The sequence below is a fragment of the Rhagoletis pomonella genome, unplaced genomic scaffold (assembly GCF_013731165.1).
Source record: "Rhagoletis pomonella isolate Grant_MI unplaced genomic scaffold, Rhpom_1.0 Rhpom_scaffold_00002, whole genome shotgun sequence".
Classification (NCBI taxonomy): domain Eukaryota; kingdom Metazoa; phylum Arthropoda; class Insecta; order Diptera; family Tephritidae; genus Rhagoletis; species Rhagoletis pomonella.
The window spans coordinates 13,604,810-13,612,043 of record NW_023458556.1 but is presented as its reverse complement, the minus strand read 5'-3'; positions in this window follow the sequence as shown (position 1 = coordinate 13,612,043).

Here is a 7,234-nt window from a genome sequence, read left to right as displayed (position 1 = left end):
TGACGTATATTAAATTAAATGCTACATTTTCTGAGTGACAAGGGAAGTTTTAATTTTTCTGAAATATATTCATGTTAAAAAAAAGACAGTTTAAATATTTTTTTTATGACTTTTGCGTATGTAAAATCTAGCCACCTTCTGCAAATGTGCATTAACTCAAAACTTTCTATTTGTTTGAAAACACAAAAAATTTATACTTATTTTGTCAGTAATTTAGAACCAGCTGCAGCTTTTACTCGAGCAAATAAGTAAGCAGTTATACGTAGATGGAATTTGATATTGTATACATATCATCGCTAATACTGCAAAACTTTCTATGTCAATTACTACATTTGGTGTTTAAAAGATCTGTGACCTGTATCTGATCATTTCTGTTTACCCTTCATCTTCATCAGTCAAAAGGAGACATGATTTGCTCTATTATATTCATGTTTACAGATTATATTTTGCTTTGGAAAATGGCACATAGTATATGGGCAAATCCGAAAAATAAGTCAACCAAAAACGGAAAAAATTCATGCAGTACAAATTCTCACATTTTTTTTTTACTAAAAATGGCATAGTACAATTTTTATTAACTTCATATTTATTTTCACACCTATTTCAGAAATTTGATTTGCCTTTGCTCTTTCTTCTTGAAAAAAAAACTCTGAATAGGCTTAGTTTTAAGTACTATATCGTTTGAAAAATTTTATTTAATAAAATTGTTAAGATAAGTTAAACATTACAATATGGGTATCCAACTAAATGGGCTAAAGAAGGCTTACAGTCGCAAATATTTTTGAGCAGGGTTACCGCCTGTTTGAAAAATTTAATTTAATTACATTGATGATATAACCTAATATTATAAAACCGGTATCAAACGGAATGTATTTGACAAATCTTTCATTTAGAAATATTAAAATAAATAGTAAAAAAATATTGAATTTCAGTAGCGTTATTGAGCTTTGCTCCACGATTAAATAAAAACTGTTATATAAAAAAAAATGGAAAAAACAACAACAATAAGTAAATGGATTAGCAACACGATTCCATGGGGTGTACATAGCTCAGTGGTTAGCGTTGCTGGCTTTGCACATCGATGATGCGGGCTCGATTCCTGCTGAAGTCTAGAAAAGAAGTCTGATGAGGAGATGTGGTGATCTCCGAAATAGCAGATATAACTTCTACTTCTAGGCAAAATGTCGACCTTCTTCTGGAAATTGAATTTATATATGTACTTATAACTCGGGTGTGCATGCTGCGTACTTTCTTCAAAGCTATATTAATTCAATATTTGAAGGGGTTAGAATCATAAGCCTAAGTGACATTTTTTGAAAATATAAGTATATATTTGTACAGGTAAATATAGTATTTGTTTGGTGGCAAATAGTGAACAATCTTTGAATTAGTTAATTAACCTGCATTCATTTAGGCAAGAATCATTTCAAATGAATTCACCCAGAATTTACAATAAGTAATCAACTTTAACTTTAATTTATTATATATTATTAATAAATAATATATTATTAATATTTTGGCAGATCTCTTGTCGCATAATAAATCTCACAATTCCGGTGAAAAATCCGCGATTTTTTTTGTGCGGCACCCTAATGTATTGTTATTCTTTGAATAAGGAAATTATTTCAAATGCCCTAAGAGGGGTAACTTGCATTCCAATCAAATAATGCCAGCAGTAAATACGTATGCACTAATAAATAGAAGTGCATTAGATCTAAATAACCTTAACAATGCAGTGGGTTAACGCCAATAGCAACATCGAGAAGGCTAAAAGTATATAACTTTCCACACCATATTAGTTCGGGGATAAAACGCCCGTGTGCAATAAAATTCATCAGAAGCCATATAAACAACAACAACATGGTAAACATATTACATTAACAGGCTGAATAATGTTTTTATGACTTATGGGATGTGGTGTGTGTACACTTCGCAAGCGAGCAAACACAGTGGCTGGCAGTAAAGGTTACCCATACGCCGCGTTGACTACGCCCGCAAACGCAATGGACGTCGGAAATTTTTGTGTTGGAATTTTTTGTTGGAATTTTGTGGGAAAATGCAAATTTTGTACGTACACATGTGTGGGTTGGTTTACAAAAACGCTTGTGCATATACACATGGGTATGTATGTATGTATGTATATCTGATGGTAGGGCAGCCATCCTTCAAGTAGACAAATAAATATTCACACATATATGTATGTAAGTTCATTGTCGACCAGGGTTCCTACTATTTATGCATAAAATAATCTTCGATAAGTGTGCGCATAATTTGGCGGCATCTCGATTACAGTTTATTTAAGTGTATTAACTTTACCTTGCGTAGGCAATTTCGAGCTTGAGTGGCGGTGTGCCGTTAATGTGATTTGCGCGCACTTGGTAGGTGTTGCCGGAATTTTGTTTGTAGGCGTTTATTTACACATATTGGCTAGCATACACTGGAGGCAATTTGTCGCCAATTTTGAGCAGTTTGCATGGGTGTGTAAATATTTATATATACACACATACATACATATATATGTATATATTTATAGTTTTTCAACTACATATCTAAGTATGTTATTGTTTATGTACATTTTAGTTGCTTGTAAGCCACAAACTGGGGTTAAAGAGGTGGCATTTAATTGTAGAGATCAACCATCGATGTTGTGGATCATTGAGACAGCGCGGGATTATTTCCTTTAATTGTATACATACTTATTAACATAAATACGTAGAGTAGTAATGCTTGTATCTATTTAAATGCAAGATGCCTTCAATTATGCATAATACGGTTTTTTTATTTCCATATAAAAGCTGAAAATGTCCTTAAATCAAAGCCGCATTAAAAGAAATTAAAAATGTAAGCAGTGTACGTTTTAATATACATATGTATGTATGTGTGTACGTAAGTAAATTAAGGGTGTAAAGAGCATGGGCTGTCCGCTAACTAATTTTTCGAGGTGATTACAAAAGACTTGATATGAAAAGGCACATTATACGATTCAAGAACCGTTAGCGTACAAAAACAAAAAGTATGTAAATATCTGGATTATTTTATATACGTGAAGAGTCGTTTTTTGTTCACCTATGTGACTCGCTTTATAATTGTGAAGACGCGGTCGCCATAAGGTGTGTCGCATAGCACTCGCAAGAGAAATCTTCCGCGATTATGTGGCGTCCTAAAAAATGTTTAAAAGGGGTCGCTTAGTTTTAAAAATGCAATGGAATTTATTAGGATTCAACTCTGCTCAACTTCAATGTATTCGCGTGTTACAGTTTTTGTATAGTGTGTAGAATGAAAGAGTCACAGATAAAAGCTGAGCAGCATAAAATTCAATAGTGGTATTCACCAAAATGAGCAAGTGGCCTGGCAGTCTGGCTAAAGAGTAGATTAGCTCAAGCAACGATTGTTGTCAACAATTTGGTGAATACCACTAATACTAATACTTTCCTGATCCACTCAATAACAAAAATTCAACGTCGATTGTTGCAAATTCTTGGGGAAAATAACAAACGCGCTGGGAGCGAACTAAAGCAGGCTGTGGGCATATTGTGCATGTCGGCATAAAATAGGGGTATTCTCGATCTGTTGCTTACTGTCTGCCATGGTGCATAGATAGCATAAATAGCATGAATAGATAATTTTGTTTTTGTTTGAACACATGGAACAACAACAAAATAATCCAATCATGCTATTTATGCACCATTTTAGACAGTATGCATCGGATCGGAATACCCGTAATGAAATTCTATGAATGAAATGCAGATGCAAGATGCAATGAGCTAAACATCTCGATGAAAAAAGTTTGTGAAATAGCGACAAGTTGGAAATTTCCAAATGAAAAAAAGATAATAATACGCTGGGAAGAGCTGTAACTGAAATTTGCTTTTACCAAATTTTATTTTATTTTTTTAACGTAAAAAGTAAGTAAGTAGTAAAGATAAGAGAAATGCGATATTTTGACATTTTTCGATTATTTTACTCTTGTCTGTTCAATGTTTATTAATTTTTTATAGCTCATTTTCCAACAAAAAAGCAAATAAATCTAAATTTCAAACTTTTGCAAAAAATTAGAAAATTTCAACAAAGTTTGATCACAATGGCAGACTTTTTAATTAGGGGTTTCATCTAAAAAATGGTCGTACGTAAATACGATCTATGGAAAAAAATCCGTAATACCGTTCGCCAAAAAAAAAATTCCAAACTCAATGAGATTTTTTATAAACTTAAAATTGCACTAAAATTTAATACAAGTTATGTTTAAAAGCAGGAATAACGAATAGCAGTGATTTTCGAAATATCAATTCAAGTAGTCAGATGGGAAGAATTTGTCTATATGATATTTGAATGTAGCAGTGTGTTAGCTAAGAAATTTTTAGCTGAAATGATTAAAATCTTTCGAAGTCAATAATTAATTATTATTATTTTTTGCCCATATTTTTGTAGTAAGAAATAACAGCTAAAAATTTACTATAATTTTTTGGATCTAAAATAAAAGTTAAAATTTGACTTTTATTTTTCCGATCAAAAATAAAAACTAAGATTTAATCGCTATTTCATCAGATTGTTATAAGTTGGAAATGTTTTATTGATACGTACATATAAAGTAGGTAATACTCGTTTGTGCATTGATAAGAAAATATGCGATGCAATAAAACAATATGAAGATGGATAGAAGACTGCTATTTGGGATTCAAAAAATAAAAGTCAATTATTAACTGGCATAAAAGTCAAATATTAACTGTTATTTTTTAACGTAAGAAGTAAAAGTCAAAACTTCAACTTATATTTTTGATCAAAAAAATTTAAACCAAATTTTAACTGTAATTATTGACCGAAAAAAATAAAATACAAATTTTAACTCTTAATTTTTGATCGAAAACATATCGACAAAAAATACGCACATTTATCGACTTTTGGAAAAAACCATAGCCATTGCGGTCTCTGTTAAAAAGTTTCTTCTTGTTAGACGATAGCCTATATTTTTGTAAAAAGTTAATAAACATTAAACTAGCAAAACTAAAATACTAGTCAAAATGTGGCGTTTCTATTATTTTGGCCATGGGTATATGTAGGTACATAAGTACAAACAAACAATATTAAAACTTAAAATTCCACATTTTATAGAAAATACAAAATTTTTCAATTGCAGTCTGAATTATTTTTTATTCATAACACATATCGGACATCTGAGCTGAAGATGGACCTATCTCGGCAGCCCGTTCGAAAACGCCCTATCTTCCTGTCAGTCAAGAATGTGCATCCGGGCACTCACCTCACTGTTCAAAGCTATAATTTTGAAAAAGTAGAGGACCTAGTCGCCAAACATGAAGTAATTTGAAAAATAAACTTTATATGCAAATGCAGAATAATGCATAAATTAAATTTATAAAATAGACCCACTTTTAAATATTACTGAAAGTACCTTAGGGAAAGAAATATTATTTTGCATGCCCACTAAATTTCGCTTCCCTTAATTACAATAATAGGTTTTCTGTTAGCTTTAGTGGTTATTCAAATATAGCAACTTTTGCTGCTACTTCATCAAAATAAATTGTGACTTCAGGCAAACAGCATGCACCATCGAACTCCCACGCATGCATACGCATACAATTCCATTCAGTATGTATTAATGTGCATTAGGGTTGTTCAAAAAAAAAGTCTAAAATGTTATGCTCTCACATCCTAGGATTTTTCTATAGGGAATAAAAAAATACCCTTTTTTTTTGGTAAAATAAAAATTATATTTAGAACTGCCCCAAAACCCATGAAGCTTTCCTTGCACTTGATATAGGAAAAAACAATTTTTCCTCGAAATACAGTATTTTTCGATCGGAAAACTCCGTATTTTTGGGTGCATCACTCTTTAACCAAAAATTAAAAAAAATTTAATCGGTACTGTTTTCCATCGAAATTATAAAAAATTAACTATATTTCGTCAAAATATTGCAAACGTGTAAACGCCAAAATGTTATATCAAATTAAGCGACATAATGTTCGATTTTCTGTTTTTGACAGAAATCAATTAATAATTGCCGTGTTAATAAAAAAACCCCCTACTGAAAGTTTTAATTTTTATCGCTTAAGCCCTTTTGGCGGTTAGGGCTCGATATTATTATTGTGCCAGTAAAGGTCAGCTGAGTATTCAGAATAAGCCCAGGGCTACATAATAAGCGGAAAGCTACTTGATGCTGTTGCTTGATAATCAAGGTTTCGACGGCCCACATACGGTGCGCGCGACAATCTGCTGTGGCCTTTATTGTCGCATATCTGCATATTACTGCTTACGTATGTATGTACGTATGTTGAGGACGATATGCTTAGGTTGCTGAGAAGCACGTACAAGGCTACTTGAATATACATATATGTATGTATATTAGACTGCATCACCAAAAAAAAGTTGCGGGTTTTCCGCCGGGATTAAAAAATTCACTCTATTTTAAGACATCCACCAAAATATTTCGGAAAAATATTAAGATTTAAGCGACATGAACCGATTTGAAAATACCCCAAAAATGAAGTGTTTTTTATTAATAAAAATAGTTCCTTAAAGAAGTTTTTGAAAAAAGTCCTCTCAGATGACCTAGCCTAATCGGTTTTGTCATCTCAGGGGACTTTTTTCAAAAACTTCTTTAAGAAACTATTTTTATTTATAAAAAAAAACTCAATTTTTGTAGATACTTTTAAATCGATCCAGCTCGCTTAAATCTTAGTATTTTTCGGAAATATTTTGGTGGACGTCTTAAAATATAATAGATTTTATAATTCCTATAGAAAAACAGTACCGTTTTTTTTGTATATGTAGTGATGCAGTCTAATGTACATATATGCATGTAAAAAATTACTAAAATATGTACCTGCTGTGCTCTTGTTAAATTTAAAATGCTATAAAATACCAAATTTCGGTGTTTTCTTCATTGACATTCATTGACTCTTGTATATATGTATGTATGTATGTACGCAAATATGGTTTTATGCATATTGGATGCGTAAAGTGTCAACAAGTGGTCAATGGATATTTTGCAAAACCGAAAAGACTTTTAGTAGCATTTTCCGTTCGAATAGAGAGCAAAAAATCGCAAGTCACAAATACACATACATATGTACATACACAAGTTAGTCACATTTTGCGTATGCTTGTTTTCTACTTGGAAAAGGTACGAGCCCCGAGTTGTGTGCAAAAAAAAACAATTTTCAATGAAATATTTTCCTAGAGTTTGACATATTTTCCCCCAATTTTATTAGGTGCTAT